The sequence below is a fragment of the Ambystoma mexicanum genome, chromosome 1q (genome assembly GCF_040938575.1).
Source record: "Ambystoma mexicanum isolate Mex_15411 chromosome 1q, UKY_AmexF1_1, whole genome shotgun sequence".
Taxonomy (NCBI): domain Eukaryota; kingdom Metazoa; phylum Chordata; class Amphibia; order Caudata; family Ambystomatidae; genus Ambystoma; species Ambystoma mexicanum.
This window is the reverse complement of record NC_090922.1, coordinates 1,254,202,736-1,254,227,397: the sequence shown is the minus strand read 5'-3', so window position 1 is coordinate 1,254,227,397 and position 24,662 is coordinate 1,254,202,736. Positions and strand designations below refer to the sequence as shown.

Below are 24,662 nucleotides of genomic sequence, written 5' to 3'. Positions count from 1 at the left end.
GCACTCACCCAAGCGTCGGGAAGGCGGAGGGCAATGTCAGCTGAGGGCCTCACCTTCTCCGGCGGGTGGCCTACACGTCCAGGAAAGAAGCAAGCCCAGGAACAGCAGCTGAGGCCCCCAGCCCAGCCCAGCCCAGCCCAGCCCAGCCCTGCCCAGGTCAGGCATCAGCTGAAGGCCGACTCCCTGCACATGGGAAGGACCGAGGCCAGACCCTGGGCTCCTGGGCTCCTGGGCCCCTAGGCTGAAGGCTCGACCAGCGCTCGATCAGGCTCGATCAGGCGAGATTATTAGGTAGCATGGGGCCCAGCTGGGACTTCTAGGAAGCTTAGGGTGACCGCCACTTCTTCCCCATCCAGAGGCCTGGCTATGGAGACGAGAGGCATGATGTGGCCTCCCTTCCTGCCTCTTGAAGGCCCCTCTCCCCCCGTGAGCAGTTCCCGCTCCAAGTGTCCCCCTGTCTCCCAAGGTGCACTCTACCTCTAGACCCCACATATGCAGATGAGACCCATCCACTTCCCTCCACTAGCTGTAGGGGGCCTTGCGTGTCCACGTTTCAATGGCAGGGAAAGGGCCCACTCGAGAGAAAACAGAAAGACGCTGAAGGAGCTTTGGCAGGGACACGAGCTGCTCTTTTTTGCTCCATCCGAGCCGACAAGCTGCCGTCGATTCAGCCTCCCGCTGCTGGAGTGTGCTGCTCCAAGTTAGTTTGGCGAAAACGTGTTCGCTACTGACGGGGGTCTGTATTGGAGCAAGGGCTGCTGGCTGCCCCTTTGCCTTTTTCACGCGCTGTGTTTGTTAAAATTAAAAGGAGAATGGAGGAAAATGATAGCTCAAGGCGGAGAAGACGAACGCCACCTATCGGGGACAGAGTAGCAAAATGCCTACAGCACCTGGTATTCCCAGGCGGTCTCCCATCCAAGTACTAACCAGGCCCGACCCTGCTTAGCTTCCGAGATCGGACGAGATCGGGCGCATTCAGGGTGGTATGGCCGTAGGCGAGGAGTGCGCCGATTCCGAGCCTCTTGTGCTGTGTCAGCTCGGCATCCACCCCCCTCTTGCAATGCTGAACGCTGTCCTCGGCAGTGTGTTTCTGCTCTAAGAGTGTGCCGATTCCGAGCCTCTTGTGCTGTGTCGGCTCTGACGTCCCCACCCCTCTTGCAATGCTGAACGCTGTCCTCGGCAGTGTGTTTCTGCACTAAGAGTCAGCCGATTCCGAGCCTCTTGTGCTGTGTCGGCTGTGACGTCCCCACCCCTCTTGCAATGCTGAACGCTGTCCTCGGCAGTGTGTTTCTGCACTAAGAGTCAGCCGATTCCGAGCCTCTTGTGCTGTGTCGGCTGTGACGTCCCCACCCCTCTTGCAATGCTGAACGCTGTCCTCGGCAGTGTGTTTCTGCACTAAGAGTCAGCCGATTCCGAGCCTCTTGTGCTGTGTCGGCTCTGACGTCCACACCCCTCTTGCAATGCTGAACGCTGTCCTCGGCAGTGTGTTTCTGCTCTAAGAGTCAGCCGATTCCGAGCCTCTTGTGCTGTGTCGGCTCTGAAGTCCACACCCCTCTTGCAATGCTGAACGCTGTCCTCTGCAGTGTGCTGCTGCTCTTTTTTTGCCTCAAGCTCAGGAGCCACAGCTGCCGGCTTGGAAAAGCAACGAGCAGCTTCATGCACCCACTTTTGAAATACCCGCTTGCCTATTCATGTTTGCAAAGAAACTGCCTGTAAATTCAGCTCAAGCCACACTAGCACTCACTCTACCAAGCGTCAGTTCCTTACAAAAATAAAAATAAATCTCTAAAAGAAAGAAATAAACACACACACACACACACAATTTTCCTGCTGGGGTCTCCTCGACTCTTTGGAAGGCAGAGGTCGACGTGGGTTAAGGCCCTTCCTTACCTTCTCTGCTGGTGGTCTACGAGTGCAGGAAAGAAGCAGGCCCAGTAACAGCAACCGAGGCCCCCAGCCCAGCCCAGCCCATGCAGGGAACACCTGAAGGCTGACTCTCTAACCCAGTGCTGCTCCAAGTTGGTTTGGCAAAAGTTTGCAAAGAAGCTGCCTGTAAATTCAGCTCAAGCCACACTAGCACTCACCCAAGCGTCGGGTCCTTATAAAAAGGAAAAAAAGCACCTCTAAAAAATAAGAAATAAACACACACACAATTTTCCTGCTCCGGTCTCCTCGACTCCTTGGAAGGCAGAGGGCGATGTTGGTTGCGGCCCTTACCTTCTCCGGCTGGTGGCCTACAAGTGCAGGAAAGAAGCAGGCCCAGTAACAGCAACTGAGGCCCCCAACCCAGCACAGCCCAGGCAGGCATCAGCTGAAGGCTGATTCTCTAACCCAGTGGTGCTCCAAGTTGGTTTGGCAAACGTTTGCAAAGAAGCCGCCCGTAAATTCAGATCAAACCACACTAGCACTCACCCAAGCGTCGGTTCCTTATAAAAAGGGGGAAAAAAGCACCTCTAAAAAATAAGAAATAAACACACACACAATTTTCCTGCTCCGGTCTCCTCGACTCCTTGGAAGGCAAAGGGCGATGTTGGTTGAGGCCCTTACCTTCTCCGGCTGGTGGCCTACAAGTTCAGGAAAGAAGCAGGCCCAGTAACAGCAACTGAGGCCCCCAGCCCAGCCTAGCCCATGCAGGGAACACCTGAAGGCTGACTCTCTAACCCAGTGCTGCTCCAAGTTGGTTTGGCAAATGTTTGCAAAGAAGCTGCCTGTAAATTCAGCTCAAGCCACACTAGCACTCACCCAAGCGTCGGTTCCTTATAAAAAGGAAAAAAAAGCACCTCTAAAAAATAAGAAATAAACACACACCCAATTTTCCTGCTCCAGTCTCCTCGACCCCTTGGAAGGCAGAGGGCGATGTTGGTTGCAGCCCTTACCTTCTCCGGCTGGTGGCCTACAAGTGCAGGAAAGAAGCAGGCCCAGTAACAGCAACTGAGGCCCCCAACCCAGCACAGCGCAGGCAGGCATCAGCTGAAGGCTGATTCTCTACCCCATTGGTGCTCCAAGTTGGTTTGGCAAACGTTTGCAAAGAAGCCGCCCGTAAATTCAGATCAAACCACACTAGCACTCACCCAAGCGTCGGGAAGGCGGAGGGCAATGTCAGCTGAGGGCCTCACCTTCTCCGGCGGGTGGCCTACACGTCCAGGAAAGAAGCAAGCCCAGGAACAGCAGCTGAGGCCCCCAGCCCAGCCCAGCCCAGCCCAGCCCAGCCCTGCCCAGGTCAGGCATCAGCTGAAGGCCGACTCCCTGCACATGGGAAGGACCGAGGCCAGACCCTGGGCTCCTGGGCTCCTGGGCCCCTAGGCTGAAGGCTCGACCAGCGCTCGATCAGGCTCGATCAGGCGAGATTATTAGGTAGCATGGGGCCCAGCTGGGACTTCTAGGAAGCTTAGGGTGACCGCCACTTCTTCCCCATCCAGAGGCCTGGCTATGGAGACGAGAGGCATGATGTGGCCTCCCTTCCTGCCTCTTGAAGGCCCCTCTCCCCCCGTGAGCAGTTCCCGCTCCAAGTGTCCCCCTGTCTCCCAAGGTGCACTCTACCTCTAGACCCCACATATGCAGATGAGACCCATCCACTTCCCTCCACTAGCTGTAGGGGGCCTTGCGTGTCCACGTTTCAATGGCAGGGAAAGGGCCCACTCGAGAGAAAACAGAAAGACGCTGAAGGAGCTTTGGCAGGGACACGAGCTGCTCTTTTTTGCTCCATCCGAGCCGACAAGCTGCCGTCGATTCAGCCTCCCGCTGCTGGAGTGTGCTGCTCCAAGTTAGTTTGGCGAAAACGTGTTCGCTACTGACGGGGGTCTGTATTGGAGCAAGGGCTGCTGGCTGCCCCTTTGCCTTTTTCACGCGCTGTGTTTGTTAAAATTAAAAGGAGAATGGAGGAAAATGATAGCTCAAGGCGGAGAAGACGAACGCCACCTATCGGGGACAGAGTAGCAAAATGCCTACAGCACCTGGTATTCCCAGGCGGTCTCCCATCCAAGTACTAACCAGGCCCGACCCTGCTTAGCTTCCGAGATCGGACGAGATCGGGCGCATTCAGGGTGGTATGGCCGTAGGCGAGGAGTGCGCCGATTCCGAGCCTCTTGTGCTGTGTCAGCTCGGCATCCACCCCCCTCTTGCAATGCTGAACGCTGTCCTCGGCAGTGTGTTTCTGCTCTAAGAGTGTGCCGATTCCGAGCCTCTTGTGCTGTGTCGGCTCTGACGTCCCCACCCCTCTTGCAATGCTGAACGCTGTCCTCGGCAGTGTGTTTCTGCACTAAGAGTCAGCCGATTCCGAGCCTCTTGTGCTGTGTCGGCTCTGACGTCCACACCCCTCTTGCAATGCTGAACGCTGTCCTCGGCAGTGTGTTTCTGCTCTAAGAGTCAGCCGATTCCGAGCCTCTTGTGCTGTGTCGGCTCTGAAGTCCACACCCCTCTTGCAATGCTGAACGCTGTCCTCTGCAGTGTGCTGCTGCTCTTTTTTTGCCTCAAGCTCAGGAGCCACAGCTGCCGGCTTGGAAAAGCAACGAGCAGCTCCATGCACCCACTTTTGAAATACCCGCTTGCCTATTCATGTTTGCAAAGAAACTGCCTGTAAATTCAGCTCAAGCCACACTAGCACTCACTCTACCAAGCGTCAGTTCCTTACAAAAATAAAAATAAATCTCTAAAAGAAAGAAATAAACACACACACACACACACAATTTTCCTGCTGGGGTCTCCTCGACTCTTTGGAAGGCAGAGGTCGACGTGGGTTAAGGCCCTTCCTTACCTTCTCTGCTGGTGGTCTACGAGTGCAGGAAAGAAGCAGGCCCAGTAACAGCAACCGAGGCCCCCAGCCCAGCCCAGCCCATGCAGGGAACACCTGAAGGCTGACTCTCTAACCCAGTGCTGCTCCAAGTTGGTTTGGCAAAAGTTTGCAAAGAAGCTGCCTGTAAATTCAGCTCAAGCCACACTAGCACTCACCCAAGCGTCGGGTCCTTATAAAAAGGAAAAAAAGCACCTCTAAAAAATAAGAAATAAACACACACACAATTTTCCTGCTCCGGTCTCCTCGACTCCTTGGAAGGCAGAGGGCGATGTTGGTTGCGGCCCTTACCTTCTCCGGCTGGTGGCCTACAAGTGCAGGAAAGAAGCAGGCCCAGTAACAGCAACTGAGGCCCCCAACCCAGCACAGCCCAGGCAGGCATCAGCTGAAGGCTGATTCTCTAACCCAGTGGTGCTCCAAGTTGGTTTGGCAAACGTTTGCAAAGAAGCCGCCCGTAAATTCAGATCAAACCACACTAGCACTCACCCAAGCGTCGGTTCCTTATAAAAAGGGGGAAAAAAGCACCTCTAAAAAATAAGAAATAAACACACACACAATTTTCCTGCTCCGGTCTCCTCGACTCCTTGGAAGGCAAAGGGCGATGTTGGTTGAGGCCCTTACCTTCTCCGGCTGGTGGCCTACAAGTTCAGGAAAGAAGCAGGCCCAGTAACAGCAACTGAGGCCCCCAGCCCAGCCTAGCCCATGCAGGGAACACCTGAAGGCTGACTCTCTAACCCAGTGCTGCTCCAAGTTGGTTTGGCAAATGTTTGCAAAGAAGCTGCCTGTAAATTCAGCTCAAGCCACACTAGCACTCACCCAAGCGTCGGTTCCTTATAAAAAGGAAAAAAAAGCACCTCTAAAAAATAAGAAATAAACACACACCCAATTTTCCTGCTCCAGTCTCCTCGACCCCTTGGAAGGCAGAGGGCGATGTTGGTTGCAGCCCTTACCTTCTCCGGCTGGTGGCCTACAAGTGCAGGAAAGAAGCAGGCCCAGTAACAGCAACTGAGGCCCCCAACCCAGCACAGCGCAGGCAGGCATCAGCTGAAGGCTGATTCTCTACCCCATTGGTGCTCCAAGTTGGTTTGGCAAACGTTTGCAAAGAAGCCGCCCGTAAATTCAGATCAAACCACACTAGCACTCACCCAAGCGTCGGGAAGGCGGAGGGCAATGTCAGCTGAGGGCCTCACCTTCTCCGGCGGGTGGCCTACACGTCCAGGAAAGAAGCAAGCCCAGGAACAGCAGCTGAGGCCCCCAGCCCAGCCCAGCCCAGCCCAGCCCAGCCCTGCCCAGGTCAGGCATCAGCTGAAGGCCGACTCCCTGCACATGGGAAGGACCGAGGCCAGACCCTGGGCTCCTGGGCTCCTGGGCCCCTAGGCTGAAGGCTCGACCAGCGCTCGATCAGGCTCGATCAGGCGAGATTATTAGGTAGCATGGGGCCCAGCTGGGACTTCTAGGAAGCTTAGGGTGACCGCCACTTCTTCCCCATCCAGAGGCCTGGCTATGGAGACGAGAGGCATGATGTGGCCTCCCTTCCTGCCTCTTGAAGGCCCCTCTCCCCCCGTGAGCAGTTCCCGCTCCAAGTGTCCCCCTGTCTCCCAAGGTGCACTCTACCTCTAGACCCCACATATGCAGATGAGACCCATCCACTTCCCTCCACTAGCTGTAGGGGGCCTTGCGTGTCCACGTTTCAATGGCAGGGAAAGGGCCCACTCGAGAGAAAACAGAAAGACGCTGAAGGAGCTTTGGCAGGGACACGAGCTGCTCTTTTTTGCTCCATCCGAGCCGACAAGCTGCCGTCGATTCAGCCTCCCGCTGCTGGAGTGTGCTGCTCCAAGTTAGTTTGGCGAAAACGTGTTCGCTACTGACGGGGGTCTGTATTGGAGCAAGGGCTGCTGGCTGCCCCTTTGCCTTTTTCACGCGCTGTGTTTGTTAAAATTAAAAGGAGAATGGAGGAAAATGATAGCTCAAGGCGGAGAAGACGAACGCCACCTATCGGGGACAGAGTAGCAAAATGCCTACAGCACCTGGTATTCCCAGGCGGTCTCCCATCCAAGTACTAACCAGGCCCGACCCTGCTTAGCTTCCGAGATCGGACGAGATCGGGCGCATTCAGGGTGGTATGGCCGTAGGCGAGGAGTGCGCCGATTCCGAGCCTCTTGTGCTGTGTCAGCTCGGCATCCACCCCCCTCTTGCAATGCTGAACGCTGTCCTCGGCAGTGTGTTTCTGCTCTAAGAGTGTGCCGATTCCGAGCCTCTTGTGCTGTGTCGGCTCTGACGTCCCCACCCCTCTTGCAATGCTGAACGCTGTCCTCGGCAGTGTGTTTCTGCACTAAGAGTCAGCCGATTCCGAGCCTCTTGTGCTGTGTCGGCTGTGACGTCCCCACCCCTCTTGCAATGCTGAACGCTGTCCTCGGCAGTGTGTTTCTGCACTAAGAGTCAGCCGATTCCGAGCCTCTTGTGCTGTGTCGGCTGTGACGTCCCCACCCCTCTTGCAATGCTGAACGCTGTCCTCGGCAGTGTGTTTCTGCACTAAGAGTCAGCCGATTCCGAGCCTCTTGTGCTGTGTCGGCTCTGACGTCCACACCCCTCTTGCAATGCTGAACGCTGTCCTCGGCAGTGTGTTTCTGCTCTAAGAGTCAGCCGATTCCGAGCCTCTTGTGCTGTGTCGGCTCTGAAGTCCACACCCCTCTTGCAATGCTGAACGCTGTCCTCTGCAGTGTGCTGCTGCTCTTTTTTTGCCTCAAGCTCAGGAGCCACAGCTGCCGGCTTGGAAAAGCAACGAGCAGCTTCATGCACCCACTTTTGAAATACCCGCTTGCCTATTCATGTTTGCAAAGAAACTGCCTGTAAATTCAGCTCAAGCCACACTAGCACTCACTCTACCAAGCGTCAGTTCCTTACAAAAATAAAAATAAATCTCTAAAAGAAAGAAATAAACACACACACACACACACAATTTTCCTGCTGGGGTCTCCTCGACTCTTTGGAAGGCAGAGGTCGACGTGGGTTAAGGCCCTTCCTTACCTTCTCTGCTGGTGGTCTACGAGTGCAGGAAAGAAGCAGGCCCAGTAACAGCAACCGAGGCCCCCAGCCCAGCCCAGCCCATGCAGGGAACACCTGAAGGCTGACTCTCTAACCCAGTGCTGCTCCAAGTTGGTTTGGCAAAAGTTTGCAAAGAAGCTGCCTGTAAATTCAGCTCAAGCCACACTAGCACTCACCCAAGCGTCGGGTCCTTATAAAAAGGAAAAAAAGCACCTCTAAAAAATAAGAAATAAACACACACACAATTTTCCTGCTCCGGTCTCCTCGACTCCTTGGAAGGCAGAGGGCGATGTTGGTTGCGGCCCTTACCTTCTCCGGCTGGTGGCCTACAAGTGCAGGAAAGAAGCAGGCCCAGTAACAGCAACTGAGGCCCCCAACCCAGCACAGCCCAGGCAGGCATCAGCTGAAGGCTGATTCTCTAACCCAGTGGTGCTCCAAGTTGGTTTGGCAAACGTTTGCAAAGAAGCCGCCCGTAAATTCAGATCAAACCACACTAGCACTCACCCAAGCGTCGGTTCCTTATAAAAAGGGGGAAAAAAGCACCTCTAAAAAATAAGAAATAAACACACACACAATTTTCCTGCTCCGGTCTCCTCGACTCCTTGGAAGGCAAAGGGCGATGTTGGTTGAGGCCCTTACCTTCTCCGGCTGGTGGCCTACAAGTTCAGGAAAGAAGCAGGCCCAGTAACAGCAACTGAGGCCCCCAGCCCAGCCTAGCCCATGCAGGGAACACCTGAAGGCTGACTCTCTAACCCAGTGCTGCTCCAAGTTGGTTTGGCAAATGTTTGCAAAGAAGCTGCCTGTAAATTCAGCTCAAGCCACACTAGCACTCACCCAAGCGTCGGTTCCTTATAAAAAGGAAAAAAAAGCACCTCTAAAAAATAAGAAATAAACACACACCCAATTTTCCTGCTCCAGTCTCCTCGACCCCTTGGAAGGCAGAGGGCGATGTTGGTTGCAGCCCTTACCTTCTCCGGCTGGTGGCCTACAAGTGCAGGAAAGAAGCAGGCCCAGTAACAGCAACTGAGGCCCCCAACCCAGCACAGCGCAGGCAGGCATCAGCTGAAGGCTGATTCTCTACCCCATTGGTGCTCCAAGTTGGTTTGGCAAACGTTTGCAAAGAAGCCGCCCGTAAATTCAGATCAAACCACACTAGCACTCACCCAAGCGTCGGGAAGGCGGAGGGCAATGTCAGCTGAGGGCCTCACCTTCTCCGGCGGGTGGCCTACACGTCCAGGAAAGAAGCAAGCCCAGGAACAGCAGCTGAGGCCCCCAGCCCAGCCCAGCCCAGCCCAGCCCAGCCCTGCCCAGGTCAGGCATCAGCTGAAGGCCGACTCCCTGCACATGGGAAGGACCGAGGCCAGACCCTGGGCTCCTGGGCTCCTGGGCCCCTAGGCTGAAGGCTCGACCAGCGCTCGATCAGGCTCGATCAGGCGAGATTATTAGGTAGCATGGGGCCCAGCTGGGACTTCTAGGAAGCTTAGGGTGACCGCCACTTCTTCCCCATCCAGAGGCCTGGCTATGGAGACGAGAGGCATGATGTGGCCTCCCTTCCTGCCTCTTGAAGGCCCCTCTCCCCCCGTGAGCAGTTCCCGCTCCAAGTGTCCCCCTGTCTCCCAAGGTGCACTCTACCTCTAGACCCCACATATGCAGATGAGACCCATCCACTTCCCTCCACTAGCTGTAGGGGGCCTTGCGTGTCCACGTTTCAATGGCAGGGAAAGGGCCCACTCGAGAGAAAACAGAAAGACGCTGAAGGAGCTTTGGCAGGGACACGAGCTGCTCTTTTTTGCTCCATCCGAGCCGACAAGCTGCCGTCGATTCAGCCTCCCGCTGCTGGAGTGTGCTGCTCCAAGTTAGTTTGGCGAAAACGTGTTCGCTACTGACGGGGGTCTGTATTGGAGCAAGGGCTGCTGGCTGCCCCTTTGCCTTTTTCACGCGCTGTGTTTGTTAAAATTAAAAGGAGAATGGAGGAAAATGATAGCTCAAGGCGGAGAAGACGAACGCCACCTATCGGGGACAGAGTAGCAAAATGCCTACAGCACCTGGTATTCCCAGGCGGTCTCCCATCCAAGTACTAACCAGGCCCGACCCTGCTTAGCTTCCGAGATCGGACGAGATCGGGCGCATTCAGGGTGGTATGGCCGTAGGCGAGGAGTGCGCCGATTCCGAGCCTCTTGTGCTGTGTCAGCTCGGCATCCACCCCCCTCTTGCAATGCTGAACGCTGTCCTCGGCAGTGTGTTTCTGCTCTAAGAGTGTGCCGATTCCGAGCCTCTTGTGCTGTGTCGGCTCTGACGTCCCCACCCCTCTTGCAATGCTGAACGCTGTCCTCGGCAGTGTGTTTCTGCACTAAGAGTCAGCCGATTCCGAGCCTCTTGTGCTGTGTCGGCTGTGACGTCCCCACCCCTCTTGCAATGCTGAACGCTGTCCTCGGCAGTGTGTTTCTGCACTAAGAGTCAGCCGATTCCGAGCCTCTTGTGCTGTGTCGGCTGTGACGTCCCCACCCCTCTTGCAATGCTGAACGCTGTCCTCGGCAGTGTGTTTCTGCACTAAGAGTCAGCCGATTCCGAGCCTCTTGTGCTGTGTCGGCTCTGACGTCCACACCCCTCTTGCAATGCTGAACGCTGTCCTCGGCAGTGTGTTTCTGCTCTAAGAGTCAGCCGATTCCGAGCCTCTTGTGCTGTGTCGGCTCTGAAGTCCACACCCCTCTTGCAATGCTGAACGCTGTCCTCTGCAGTGTGCTGCTGCTCTTTTTTTGCCTCAAGCTCAGGAGCCACAGCTGCCGGCTTGGAAAAGCAACGAGCAGCTTCATGCACCCACTTTTGAAATACCCGCTTGCCTATTCATGTTTGCAAAGAAACTGCCTGTAAATTCAGCTCAAGCCACACTAGCACTCACTCTACCAAGCGTCAGTTCCTTACAAAAATAAAAATAAATCTCTAAAAGAAAGAAATAAACACACACACACACACACAATTTTCCTGCTGGGGTCTCCTCGACTCTTTGGAAGGCAGAGGTCGACGTGGGTTAAGGCCCTTCCTTACCTTCTCTGCTGGTGGTCTACGAGTGCAGGAAAGAAGCAGGCCCAGTAACAGCAACCGAGGCCCCCAGCCCAGCCCAGCCCATGCAGGGAACACCTGAAGGCTGACTCTCTAACCCAGTGCTGCTCCAAGTTGGTTTGGCAAAAGTTTGCAAAGAAGCTGCCTGTAAATTCAGCTCAAGCCACACTAGCACTCACCCAAGCGTCGGGTCCTTATAAAAAGGAAAAAAAGCACCTCTAAAAAATAAGAAATAAACACACACACAATTTTCCTGCTCCGGTCTCCTCGACTCCTTGGAAGGCAGAGGGCGATGTTGGTTGCGGCCCTTACCTTCTCCGGCTGGTGGCCTACAAGTGCAGGAAAGAAGCAGGCCCAGTAACAGCAACTGAGGCCCCCAACCCAGCACAGCCCAGGCAGGCATCAGCTGAAGGCTGATTCTCTAACCCAGTGGTGCTCCAAGTTGGTTTGGCAAACGTTTGCAAAGAAGCCGCCCGTAAATTCAGATCAAACCACACTAGCACTCACCCAAGCGTCGGTTCCTTATAAAAAGGGGGAAAAAAGCACCTCTAAAAAATAAGAAATAAACACACACACAATTTTCCTGCTCCGGTCTCCTCGACTCCTTGGAAGGCAAAGGGCGATGTTGGTTGAGGCCCTTACCTTCTCCGGCTGGTGGCCTACAAGTTCAGGAAAGAAGCAGGCCCAGTAACAGCAACTGAGGCCCCCAGCCCAGCCTAGCCCATGCAGGGAACACCTGAAGGCTGACTCTCTAACCCAGTGCTGCTCCAAGTTGGTTTGGCAAATGTTTGCAAAGAAGCTGCCTGTAAATTCAGCTCAAGCCACACTAGCACTCACCCAAGCGTCGGTTCCTTATAAAAAGGAAAAAAAAGCACCTCTAAAAAATAAGAAATAAACACACACCCAATTTTCCTGCTCCAGTCTCCTCGACCCCTTGGAAGGCAGAGGGCGATGTTGGTTGCAGCCCTTACCTTCTCCGGCTGGTGGCCTACAAGTGCAGGAAAGAAGCAGGCCCAGTAACAGCAACTGAGGCCCCCAACCCAGCACAGCGCAGGCAGGCATCAGCTGAAGGCTGATTCTCTACCCCATTGGTGCTCCAAGTTGGTTTGGCAAACGTTTGCAAAGAAGCCGCCCGTAAATTCAGATCAAACCACACTAGCACTCACCCAAGCGTCGGGAAGGCGGAGGGCAATGTCAGCTGAGGGCCTCACCTTCTCCGGCGGGTGGCCTACACGTCCAGGAAAGAAGCAAGCCCAGGAACAGCAGCTGAGGCCCCCAGCCCAGCCCAGCCCAGCCCAGCCCAGCCCTGCCCAGGTCAGGCATCAGCTGAAGGCCGACTCCCTGCACATGGGAAGGACCGAGGCCAGACCCTGGGCTCCTGGGCTCCTGGGCCCCTAGGCTGAAGGCTCGACCAGCGCTCGATCAGGCTCGATCAGGCGAGATTATTAGGTAGCATGGGGCCCAGCTGGGACTTCTAGGAAGCTTAGGGTGACCGCCACTTCTTCCCCATCCAGAGGCCTGGCTATGGAGACGAGAGGCATGATGTGGCCTCCCTTCCTGCCTCTTGAAGGCCCCTCTCCCCCCGTGAGCAGTTCCCGCTCCAAGTGTCCCCCTGTCTCCCAAGGTGCACTCTACCTCTAGACCCCACATATGCAGATGAGACCCATCCACTTCCCTCCACTAGCTGTAGGGGGCCTTGCGTGTCCACGTTTCAATGGCAGGGAAAGGGCCCACTCGAGAGAAAACAGAAAGACGCTGAAGGAGCTTTGGCAGGGACACGAGCTGCTCTTTTTTGCTCCATCCGAGCCGACAAGCTGCCGTCGATTCAGCCTCCCGCTGCTGGAGTGTGCTGCTCCAAGTTAGTTTGGCGAAAACGTGTTCGCTACTGACGGGGGTCTGTATTGGAGCAAGGGCTGCTGGCTGCCCCTTTGCCTTTTTCACGCGCTGTGTTTGTTAAAATTAAAAGGAGAATGGAGGAAAATGATAGCTCAAGGCGGAGAAGACGAACGCCACCTATCGGGGACAGAGTAGCAAAATGCCTACAGCACCTGGTATTCCCAGGCGGTCTCCCATCCAAGTACTAACCAGGCCCGACCCTGCTTAGCTTCCGAGATCGGACGAGATCGGGCGCATTCAGGGTGGTATGGCCGTAGGCGAGGAGTGCGCCGATTCCGAGCCTCTTGTGCTGTGTCAGCTCGGCATCCACCCCCCTCTTGCAATGCTGAATGCTGTCCTCGGCAGTGTGTTTCTGCTCTAAGAGTGTGCCGATTCCGAGCCTCTTGTGCTGTGTCGGCTCTGACGTCCCCACCCCTCTTGCAATGCTGAACGCTGTCCTCGGCAGTGTGTTTCTGCACTAAGAGTCAGCCGATTCCGAGCCTCTTGTGCTGTGTCGGCTCTGACGTCCACACCCCTCTTGCAATGCTGAACGCTGTCCTCGGCAGTGTGTTTCTGCTCTAAGAGTCAGCCGATTCCGAGCCTCTTGTGCTGTGTCGGCTCTGAAGTCCACACCCCTCTTGCAATGCTGAACGCTGTCCTCTGCAGTGTGCTGCTGCTCTTTTTTTGCCTCAAGCTCAGGAGCCACAGCTGCCGGCTTGGAAAAGCAACGAGCAGCTCCATGCACCCACTTTTGAAATACCCGCTTGCCTATTCATGTTTGCAAAGAAACTGCCTGTAAATTCAGCTCAAGCCACACTAGCACTCACTCTACCAAGCGTCAGTTCCTTACAAAAATAAAAATAAATCTCTAAAAGAAAGAAATAAACACACACACACACACACAATTTTCCTGCTGGGGTCTCCTCGACTCTTTGGAAGGCAGAGGTCGACGTGGGTTAAGGCCCTTCCTTACCTTCTCTGCTGGTGGTCTACGAGTGCAGGAAAGAAGCAGGCCCAGTAACAGCAACCGAGGCCCCCAGCCCAGCCCAGCCCATGCAGGGAACACCTGAAGGCTGACTCTCTAACCCAGTGCTGCTCCAAGTTGGTTTGGCAAAAGTTTGCAAAGAAGCTGCCTGTAAATTCAGCTCAAGCCACACTAGCACTCACCCAAGCGTCGGGTCCTTATAAAAAGGAAAAAAAGCACCTCTAAAAAATAAGAAATAAACACACACACAATTTTCCTGCTCCGGTCTCCTCGACTCCTTGGAAGGCAGAGGGCGATGTTGGTTGCGGCCCTTACCTTCTCCGGCTGGTGGCCTACAAGTGCAGGAAAGAAGCAGGCCCAGTAACAGCAACTGAGGCCCCCAACCCAGCACAGCCCAGGCAGGCATCAGCTGAAGGCTGATTCTCTAACCCAGTGGTGCTCCAAGTTGGTTTGGCAAACGTTTGCAAAGAAGCCGCCCGTAAATTCAGATCAAACCACACTAGCACTCACCCAAGCGTCGGTTCCTTATAAAAAGGGGGAAAAAAGCACCTCTAAAAAATAAGAAATAAACACACACACAATTTTCCTGCTCCGGTCTCCTCGACTCCTTGGAAGGCAAAGGGCGATGTTGGTTGAGGCCCTTACCTTCTCCGGCTGGTGGCCTACAAGTTCAGGAAAGAAGCAGGCCCAGTAACAGCAACTGAGGCCCCCAGCCCAGCCTAGCCCATGCAGGGAACACCTGAAGGCTGACTCTCTAACCCAGTGCTGCTCCAAGTTGGTTTGGCAAATGTTTGCAAAGAAGCTGCCTGTAAATTCAGCTCAAGCCACACTAGCACTCACCCAAGCGTCGGTTCCTTATAAAAAGGAAAAAAAAGCACCTCTAAAAAATAAGAAATAAACACACACCCAATTTTCCTGCTCCAGTCTCCTCGACCCCTTGGAAGGCAGAGGGCGATGTTGGTTGCAGCCCTTACCTTCTCCGGCTGGTGGCCTACAAGTGCAGGAAAGAAGCAGGCCCAGTAACAGCAACTGAGGCCCCCAACCCAGCACAGCGCAGGCAGGCATCAGCTGAAGGCTGATTCTCTACCCCATTGGTGCTCCAAGTTGGTTTGGCAAACGTTTGCAAAGAAGCCGCCCGTAAATTCAGATCAAACCACACTAGCACTCACCCAAGCGTCGGGAAGGCGGAGGGCAATGTCAGCTGAGGGCCTCACCTTCTCCGGCGGGTGGCCTACACGTCCAGGAAAGAAGCAAGCCCAGGAACAGCAGCTGAGGCCCCCAGCCCAGCCCAGCCCAGCCCAGCCCAGCCCTGCCCAGGTCAGGCATCAGCTGAAGGCCGACTCCCTGCACATGGGAAGGACCGAGGCCAGACCCTGGGCTCCTGGGCTCCTGGGCCCCTAGGCTGAAGGCTCGCCTCGGCTCGACCAGCGCTCGATCAGGCTCGATCAGGCGAGATTATTAGGTAGCATGGGGCCCAGCTGGGACTTCTAGGAAGCTTAGGGTGACCGCCACTTCTTCCCCATCCAGAGGCCTGGCTATGGAGACGAGAGGCATGATGTGGCCTCCCTTCCTGCCTCTTGAAGGCCCCTCTCCCCCCGTGAGCAGTTCCCGCTCCAAGTGTCCCCCTGTCTCCCAAGGTGCACTCTACCTCTAGACCCCACATATGCAGATGAGACCCATCCACTTCCCTCCACTAGCTGTAGGGGGCCTTGCGTGTCCACGTTTCAATGGCAGGGAAAGGGCCCACTCGAGAGAAAACAGAAAGACGCTGAAGGAGCTTTGGCAGGGACACGAGCTGCTCTTTTTTGCTCCATCCGAGCCGACAAGCTGCCGTCGATTCAGCCTCCCGCTGCTGGAGTGTGCTGCTCCAAGTTAGTTTGGCGAAAACGTGTTCGCTACTGACGGGGGTCTGTATTGGAGCAAGGGCTGCTGGCTGCCCCTTTGCCTTTTTCACGCGCTGTGTTTGTTAAAATTAAAAGGAGAATGGAGGAAAATGATAGCTCAAGGCGGAGAAGACGAACGCCACCTATCGGGGACAGAGTAGCAAAATGCCTACAGCACCTGGTATTCCCAGGCGGTCTCCCATCCAAGTACTAACCAGGCCCGACCCTGCTTAGCTTCCGAGATCGGACGAGATCGGGCGCATTCAGGGTGGTATGGCCGTAGGCGAGGAGTGCGCCGATTCCGAGCCTCTTGTGCTGTGTCAGCTCGGCATCCACCCCCCTCTTGCAATGCTGAACGCTGTCCTCGGCAGTGTGTTTCTGCTCTAAGAGTGTGCCGATTCCGAGCCTCTTGTGCTGTGTCGGCTCTGACGTCCCCACCCCTCTTGCAATGCTGAACGCTGTCCTCGGCAGTGTGTTTCTGCACTAAGAGTCAGCCGATTCCGAGCCTCTTGTGCTGTGTCGGCTCTGACGTCCACACCCCTCTTGCAATGCTGAACGCTGTCCTCGGCAGTGTGTTTCTGCTCTAAGAGTCAGCCGATTCCGAGCCTCTTGTGCTGTGTCGGCTCTGAAGTCCACACCCCTCTTGCAATGCTGAACGCTGTCCTCTGCAGTGTGCTGCTGCTCTTTTTTTGCCTCAAGCTCAGGAGCCACAGCTGCCGGCTTGGAAAAGCAACGAGCAGCTCCATGCACCCACTTTTGAAATACCCGCTTGCCTATTCATGTTTGCAAAGAAACTGCCTGTAAATTCAGCTCAAGCCACACTAGCACTCACTCTACCAAGCGTCAGTTCCTTACAAAAATAAAAATAAATCTCTAAAAGAAAGAAATAAACACACACACACACACACAATTTTCCTGCTGGGGTCTCCTCGACTCTTTGGAAGGCAGAGGTCGACGTGGGTTAAGGCCCTTCCTTACCTTCTCTGCTGGTGGTCTACGAGTGCAGGAAAGAAGCAGGCCCAGTAACAGCAACCGAGGCCCCCAGCCCAGCCTAGCCCATGCAGGGAACACCTGAAGGCTGACTCTCTAACCCAGTGCTGCTCCAAGTTGGTTTGGCAAATGTTTGCAAAGAAGCTGCCTGTAAATTCAGCTCAAGCCACACTAGCACTCACCCAAGCGTCGGTTCCTTATAAAAAGGAAAAAAAAGCACCTCTAAAAAATAAGAAATAAACACACACCCAATTTTCCTGCTCCAGTCTCCTCGACCCCTTGGAAGGCAGAGGGCGATGTTGGTTGCAGCCCTTACCTTCTCCGGCTGGTGGCCTACAAGTGCAGGAAAGAAGCAGGCCCAGTAACAGCAACTGAGGCCCCCAACCCAGCACAGCGCAGGCAGGCATCAGCTGAAGGCTGATTCTCTACCCCATTGGTGCTCCAAGTTGGTTTGGCAAACGTTTGCAAAGAAGCCGCCCGTAAATTCAGATCAAACCACACTAGCACTCACCCAAGCGTCGGGAAGGCGGAGGGCAATGTCAGCTGAGGGCCTCACCTTCTCCGGCGGGTGGCCTACACGTCCAGGAAAGAAGCAAGCCCAGGAACAGCAGCTGAGGCCCCCAGCCCAGCCCAGCCCAGCGCAGCCCAGCCCTGCCCAGGTCAGGCATCAGCTGAAGGCCGACTCCCTGCACATGGGAAGGACCGAGGCCAGACCCTGGGCTCCTGGGCCCCTAGGCTGAAGGCTCGCCTCGGCTCGACCAGCGCTCGATCAGGCTCGATCAGGCGAGATTATTAGGTAGCATGGGGCCCAGCTGGGACTTCTAGGAAGCTTAGGGTGACCGCCACTTCTTCCCCATCCAGAGGCCTGGCTATGGAGACGAGAGGCATGATGTGGCCTCCCTTCCTGCCTCTTGAAGGCCCCTCTCCCCCCGTGAGCAGTTCCCGCTCCAAGTGTCCCCCTGTCTCCCAAGGTGCACTCTACCTCTAGACCCCACATATGCAGATGAGACCCATCCACTTCCCTCCACTAGCTGTAGGGGGCCTTGCGTGTCCACGTTTCAATGGCAGGGAAAGGGCCCACTCGAGAGAAAACAGAAAGACGCTGAAGGAGCTTTGGCAGGGACACGAGCTGCTCTTTTTTGCTCCATCCGAGCCGACAAGCTGCCGTCGATTCAGCCTCCCGCTGCTGGAGTGTGCTGCTCCAAGTTAGTTTGGCGAAAACGTGTTCGCTACTGACGGGGGTCTGTATTGGAGCAAGGGCTGCTGGCTGCCCCTTTGCCTTTTTCACGCGCTGTGTTTGTTAAAATTAAAAGGAGAATGGAGGAAAATGATAGCTCAAGGCGGAGAAGACGAACGCCACCTATCGGGGACAGAGTAGCAAAATGCCTACAGCACCTGGTATTCCCAGGCGGTCTCCCATCCAAGTACTAACCAGGCCCGACCCTGCTTAGCTTCCGAGATCGGACGAGATCGGGCGCATTCAGGGTGGTATGGCCGTAGGCGAGGAGTGCGCCGATTCCGAGCCTCTTGTGCTGTGTCAGCTCGGCATCCACCCCCCTCTTGCAATGCTGAACGCTGTCCTCGGCAGTGTGTTTCTGCTCTAAGAGTGTGCCGATTCCGAGCCTCTTGTGCTGTGTCGGCTCTGACGTCCCCACCCCTCTTGCAATGCTGAACGCTGTCCTCGGCAGTGTGTTTCTGCACTAAGAGTCAGCCGATTCCGAGCCTCTTGTGCTGTGTCGGCTCTGACGTCCACACCCCTCTTGCAATGCTGAACGCTGTCCTCGGCAGTGTGTTTCTGCTCTAAGAGTCAGCCGATTCCGAGCCTCTTGTGCTGTGTCGGCTCTGAAGTCCACACCCCTCTTGCAATGCTGAACGCTGTCCTCTGCAGTGTGCTGCTGCTCTTTTTTTGCCTCAAGCTCAGGAGCCACAGCTGCCGGCTTGGAAAAGCAACGAGCAGCTCCATGCACCCACTTTTGAAATACCCGCTTGCCTATTCATGTTTGCAAAGAAACTGCCTGTAAATTCAGCTCAAGCCACACTAGCACTCACTCTACCAAGCGTCAGTTCCTTACAAAAATAAAAATAAATCTCTAAAAGAAAGAAATAAACACACACACACACACACAATTTTCCTGCTGGGGTCTCCTCGACTCTTTGGAAGGCAGAGGTCGACGTGGGTTAAGGCCCTTCCTTACCTTCTCTGCTGGTGGTCTACGAGTGCAGGAAAGAAGCAGGCCCAGTAACAGCAACCGAGGCCCCCAGCCCAGCCCAGCCCATGCAGGGAACACCTGAAGGCTGACTCTCTAACCCAGTGCTGCTCCAAGTTGGTTTGGCAAAAGTTTGCAAAGAAGCTGCCTGTAAATTCAGCTCAAGCCACACTAGCACTCACCCAAGCGTCGGGTCCTTATAAAAAGGAAAAAAAGCACCTCTAAAAAATAAGAAATAAACACACACACAATTTTCCTGCTCCGGTCTCCTCGACTCCTTGGAAGGCAGAGGGCGATGTTGGTTGCGGCCCTTACCTTCTCCGGCTGGTGGCCTACAAGTGCAGGAAAGAAGCAGGCCCAGTAACAGCAACTGAGGCCCCCAACCCAGCACAGCCCAGGCAGGCATCAGCTGAAGGCTGATTCTCTAACCCAGTGGTGCTCCAAGTTGGTTTGGCAAACGTTTGCAAAGAAGCCGCCCGTAAATTCAGATCAAACCACACTAGCACTCACCCAAGCGTCGGTTCCTTATAAAAAGGGGGAAAAAAGCACCTCTAAAAAATAAGAAATAAACACACACACAATTTTCCTGCTCCGGTCTCCTCGACTCCTTGGAAGGCAAAGGGCGATGTTGGTTGAGGCCCTTACCTTCTCCGGCTGGTGGCCTACAAGTTCAGGAAAGAAGCAGGCCCAGTAACAGCAACTGAGGCCCCCAGCCCAGCCTAGCCCATGCAGGGAACACCTGAAGGCTGACTCTCTAACCCAGTGCTGCTCCAAGTTGGTTTGGCAAATGTTTGCAAAGAAGCTGCCTGTAAATTCAGCTCAAGCCACACTAGCACTCACCCAAGCGTCGGTTCCTTATAAAAAGGAAAAAAAAGCACCTCTAAAAAATAAGAAATAAACACACACCCAATTTTCCTGCTCCAGTCTCCTCGACCCCTTGGAAGGCAGAGGGCGATGTTGGTTGCAGCCCTTACCTTCTCCGGCTGGTGGCCTACAAGTGCAGGAAAGAAGCAGGCCCAGTAACAGCAACTGAGGCCCCCAACCCAGCACAGCGCAGGCAGGCATCAGCTGAAGGCTGATTCTCTACCCCATTGGTGCTCCAAGTTGGTTTGGCAAACGTTTGCAAAGAAGCCGCCCGTAAATTCAGATCAAACCACACTAGCACTCACCCAAGCGTCGGGAAGGCGGAGGGCAATGTCAGCTGAGGGCCTCACCTTCTCCGGCGGGTGGCCTACACGTCCAGGAAAGAAGCAAGCCCAGGAACAGCAGCTGAGGCCCCCAGCCCAGCCCAGCCCAGCCCAGCCCAGCCCTGCCCAGGTCAGGCATCAGCTGAAGGCCGACTCCCTGCACATGGGAAGGACCGAGGCCAGACCCTGGGCTCCTGGGCTCCTGGGCCCCTAGGCTGAAGGCTCGACCAGCGCTCGATCAGGCTCGATCAGGCGAGATTATTAGGTAGCATGGGGCCCAGCTGGGACTTCTAGGAAGCTTAGGGTGACCGCCACTTCTTCCCCATCCAGAGGCCTGGCTATGGAGACGAGAGGCATGATGTGGCCTCCCTTCCTGCCTCTTGAAGGCCCCTCTCCCCCCGTGAGCAGTTCCCGCTCCAAGTGTCCCCCTGTCTCCCAAGGTGCACTCTACCTCTAGACCCCACATATGCAGATGAGACCCATCCACTTCCCTCCACTAGCTGTAGGGGGCCTTGCGTGTCCACGTTTCAATGGCAGGGAAAGGGCCCACTCGAGAGAAAACAGAAAGACGCTGAAGGAGCTTTGGCAGGGACACGAGCTGCTCTTTTTTGCTCCATCCGAGCCGACAAGCTGCCGTCGATTCAGCCTCCCGCTGCTGGAGTGTGCTGCTCCAAGTTAGTTTGGCGAAAACGTGTTCGCTACTGACGGGGGTCTGTATTGGAGCAAGGGCTGCTGGCTGCCCCTTTGCCTTTTTCACGCGCTGTGTTTGTTAAAATTAAAAGGAGAATGGAGGAAAATGATAGCTCAAGGCGGAGAAGACGAACGCCACCTATCGGGGACAGAGTAGCAAAATGCCTACAGCACCTGGTATTCCCAGGCGGTCTCCCATCCAAGTACTAACCAGGCCCGACCCTGCTTAGCTTCCGAGATCGGACGAGATCGGGCGCATTCAGGGTGGTATGGCCGTAGGCGAGGAGTGCGCCGATTCCGAGCCTCTTGTGCTGTGTCAGCTCGGCATCCACCCCCCTCTTGCAATGCTGAACGCTGTCCTCGGCAGTGTGTTTCTGCTCTAAGAGTGTGCCGATTCCGAGCCTCTTGTGCTGTGTCGGCTCTGACGTCCCCACCCCTCTTGCAATGCTGAACGCTGTCCTCGGCAGTGTGTTTCTGCACTAAGAGTCAGCCGATTCCGAGCCTCTTGTGGTGTGTCGGCTGTGACGTCCCCACCCCTCTTGCAATGCTGAACGCTGTCCTCGGCAGTGTGTTTCTGCACTAAGAGTCAGCCGATTCCGAGCCTCTTGTGCTGTGTCGGCTGTGACGTCCCCACCCCTCTTGCAATGCTGAACGCTGTCCTCGGCAGTGTGTTTCTGCACTAAGAGTCAGCCGATTCCGAGCCTCTTGTGCTGTGTCGGCTCTGACGTCCACACCCCTCTTGCAATGCTGAACGCTGTCCTCGGCAGTGTGTTTCTGCTCTAAGAGTCAGCCGATTCCGAGCCTCTTGTGCTGTGTCGGCTCTGAAGTCCACACCCCTCTTGCAATGCTGAACGCTGTCCTCTGCAGTGTGCTGCTGCTCTTTTTTTGCCTCAAGCTCAGGAGCCACAGCTGCCGGCTTGGAAAAGCAACGAGCAGCTTCATGCACCCACTTTTGAAATACCCGCTTGCCTATTCATGTTTGCAAAGAAACTGCCTGTAAATTCAGCTCAAGCCACACTAGCACTCACTCTACCAAGCGTCAGTTCCTTACAAAAATAAAAATAAATCTCTAAAAGAAAGAAATAAACACACACACACACACACAATTTTCCTGCTGGGGTCTCCTCGACTCTTTGGAAGGCAGAGGTCGACGTGGGTTAAGGCCCTTCCTTACCTTCTCTGCTGGTGGTCTACGAGTGCAGGAAAGAAGCAGGCCCAGTAACAGCAACCGAGGCCCCCAGCCCAGCCCAGCCCATGCAGGGAACACCTGAAGGCTGACTCTCTAACCCAGTGCTGCTCCAAGTTGGTTTGGCAAAAGTTTGCAAAGAAGCTGCCTGTAAATTCAGCTCAAGCCACACTAGCACTCACCCAAGCGTCGGGTCCTTATAAAAAGGAAAAAAAGCACCTCTAAAAAATAAGAAATAAACACACACACAATTTTCCTGCTCCGGTCTCCTCGACTCCTTGGAAGGCAGAGGGCGATGTTGGTTGCGGCCCTTACCTTCTCCGGCTGGTGGCCTACAAGTGCAGGAAAGAAGCAGGCCCAGTAACAGCAACTGAGGCCCCCAACCCAGCACAGCCCAGGCAGGCATCAGCTGAAGGCTGATTCTCTAACCCAGTGGTGCTCCAAGTTGGTTTGGCAAACGTTTGCAAAGAAGCCGCCCGTAAATTCAGATCAAACCACACTAGCACTCACCCAAGCGTCGGTTCCTTATAAAAAGGGGGAAAAAAGCACCTCTAAAAAATAAGAAATAAACACACACACAATTTTCCTGCTCCGGTCTCCTCGACTCCTTGGAAGGCAAAGGGCGATGTTGGTTGAGGCCCTTACCTTCTCCGGCTGGTGGCCTACAAGTTCAGGAAAGAAGCAGGCCCAGTAACAGCAACTGAGGCCCCCAGCCCAGCCTAGCCCATGCAGGGAACACCTGAAGGCTGACTCTCTAACCCAGTGCTGCTCCAAGTTGGTTTGGCAAATGTTTGCAAAGAAGCTGCCTGTAAATTCAGCTCAAGCCACACTAGCACTCACCCAAGCGTCGGTTCCTTATAAAAAGGAAAAAAAAGCACCTCTAAAAAATAAGAAATAAACACACACCCAATTTTCCTGCTCCAGTCTCCTCGACCCCTTGGAAGGCAGAGGGCGATGTTGGTTGCAGCCCTTACCTTCTCCGGCTGGTGGCCTACAAGTGCAGGAAAGAAGCAGGCCCAGTAACAGCAACTGAGGCCCCCAACCCAGCACAGCGCAGGCAGGCATCAGCTGAAGGCTGATTCTCTACCCCATTGGTGCTCCAAGTTGGTTTGGCAAACGTTTGCAAAGAAGCCGCCCGTAAATTCAGATCAAACCACACTAGCACTCACCCAAGCGTCGGGAAGGCGGAGGGCAATGTCAGCTGAGGGCCTCACCTTCTCCGGCGGGTGGCCTACACGTCCAGGAAAGAAGCAAGCCCAGGAACAGCAGCTGAGGCCCCCAGCCCAGCCCAGCCCAGCCCAGCCCAGCCCTGCCCAGGTCAGGCATCAGCTGAAGGCCGACTCCCTGCACATGGGAAGGACCGAGGCCAGACCCTGGGCTCCTGGGCTCCTGGGCCCCTAGGCTGAAGGCTCGACCAGCGCTCGATCAGGCTCGATCAGGCGAGATTATTAGGTAGCATGGGGCCCAGCTGGGACTTCTAGGAAGCTTAGGGTGACCGCCACTTCTTCCCCATCCAGAGGCCTGGCTATGGAGACGAGAGGCATGATGTGGCCTCCCTTCCTGCCTCTTGAAGGCCCCTCTCCCCCCGTGAGCAGTTCCCGCTCCAAGTGTCCCCCTGTCTCCCAAGGTGCACTCTACCTCTAGACCCCACATATGCAGATGAGACCCATCCACTTCCCTCCACTAGCTGTAGGGGGCCTTGCGTGTCCACGTTTCAATGGCAGGGAAAGGGCCCACTCGAGAGAAAACAGAAAGACGCTGAAGGAGCTTTGGCAGGGACACGAGCTGCTCTTTTTTGCTCCATCCGAGCCGACAAGCTGCCGTCGATTCAGCCTCCCGCTGCTGGAGTGTGCTGCTCCAAGTTAGTTTGGCGAAAACGTGTTCGCTACTGACGGGGGTCTGTATTGGAGCAAGGGCTGCTGGCTGCCCCTTTGCCTTTTTCACGCGCTGTGTTTGTTAAAATTAAAAGGAGAATGGAGGAAAATGATAGCTCAAGGCGGAGAAGACGAACGCCACCTATCGGGGACAGAGTAGCAAAATGCCTACAGCACCTGGTATTCCCAGGCGGTCTCCCATCCAAGTACTAACCAGGCCCGACCCTGCTTAGCTTCCGAGATCGGACGAGATCGGGCGCATTCAGGGTGGTATGGCCGTAGGCGAGGAGTGCGCCGATTCCGAGCCTCTTGTGCTGTGTCAGCTCGGCATCCACCCCCCTCTTGCAATGCTGAACGCTGTCCTCGGCAGTGTGTTTCTGCTCTAAGAGTGTGCCGATTCCGAGCCTCTTGTGCTGTGTCGGCTCTGACGTCCCCACCCCTCTTGCAATGCTGAACGCTGTCCTCGGCAGTGTGTTTCTGCACTAAGAGTCAGCCGATTCCGAGCCTCTTGTGCTGTGTCGGCTGTGACGTCCCCACCCCTCTTGCAATGCTGAACGCTGTCCTCGGCAGTGTGTTTCTGCACTAAGAGTCAGCCGATTCCGAGCCTCTTGTGCTGTGTCGGCTGTGACGTCCCCACCCCTCTTGCAATGCTGAACGCTGTCCTCGGCAGTGTGTTTCTGCACTAAGAGTCAGCCGATTCCGAGCCTCTTGTGCTGTGTCGGCTCTGACGTCCACACCCCTCTTGCAATGCTGAACGCTGTCCTCGGCAGTGTGTTTCTGCTCTAAGAGTCAGCCGATTCCGAGCCTCTTGTGCTGTGTCGGCTCTGAAGTCCACACCCCTCTTGCAATGCTGAACGCTGTCCTCTGCAGTGTGCTGCTGCTCTTTTTTTG

At 55.2% G+C, this 24,662-nt stretch overlaps 9 non-coding genes across 9 annotated transcripts; all 9 read right to left on the bottom strand.

Moving 5' to 3' along the window:
• Positions 1-878: 878 nt before the first annotated feature.
• On the bottom strand, positions 879-997 carry LOC138563579 (5S ribosomal RNA). Its single transcript, XR_011299555.1, has one exon. It is a non-coding gene; the product is annotated as a 5S ribosomal RNA (ribosomal RNA).
• Positions 998-3,941: 2,944 nt separating this feature from the next.
• On the bottom strand, positions 3,942-4,060 carry LOC138563568 (5S ribosomal RNA). The gene has a single exon (XR_011299544.1). It is a non-coding gene; the product is annotated as a 5S ribosomal RNA (ribosomal RNA).
• Positions 4,061-6,804: 2,744 nt separating this feature from the next.
• On the bottom strand, positions 6,805-6,923 carry LOC138563555 (5S ribosomal RNA). Its single transcript, XR_011299533.1, has one exon. It is a non-coding gene; the product is annotated as a 5S ribosomal RNA (ribosomal RNA).
• Positions 6,924-9,867: 2,944 nt separating this feature from the next.
• LOC138563543 (5S ribosomal RNA) lies at positions 9,868-9,986 on the bottom strand. Its single transcript, XR_011299521.1, has one exon. It is a non-coding gene; the product is annotated as a 5S ribosomal RNA (ribosomal RNA).
• Positions 9,987-12,930: 2,944 nt separating this feature from the next.
• LOC138563532 (5S ribosomal RNA) lies at positions 12,931-13,049 on the bottom strand. Its single transcript, XR_011299510.1, has one exon. It is a non-coding gene; the product is annotated as a 5S ribosomal RNA (ribosomal RNA).
• A 2,754-nt stretch (positions 13,050-15,803) lies between these two features.
• Positions 15,804-15,922, bottom strand: LOC138563521 (5S ribosomal RNA). The gene has a single exon (XR_011299499.1). It is a non-coding gene; the product is annotated as a 5S ribosomal RNA (ribosomal RNA).
• Positions 15,923-18,010: 2,088 nt separating this feature from the next.
• LOC138563510 (5S ribosomal RNA) lies at positions 18,011-18,129 on the bottom strand. The gene has a single exon (XR_011299488.1). It is a non-coding gene; the product is annotated as a 5S ribosomal RNA (ribosomal RNA).
• A 2,744-nt stretch (positions 18,130-20,873) lies between these two features.
• LOC138563499 (5S ribosomal RNA) lies at positions 20,874-20,992 on the bottom strand. The gene has a single exon (XR_011299476.1). It is a non-coding gene; the product is annotated as a 5S ribosomal RNA (ribosomal RNA).
• Positions 20,993-23,936: 2,944 nt separating this feature from the next.
• On the bottom strand, positions 23,937-24,055 carry LOC138563488 (5S ribosomal RNA). The gene has a single exon (XR_011299465.1). It is a non-coding gene; the product is annotated as a 5S ribosomal RNA (ribosomal RNA).
• Between the last annotated feature and the right edge of the window lie 607 nt (positions 24,056-24,662).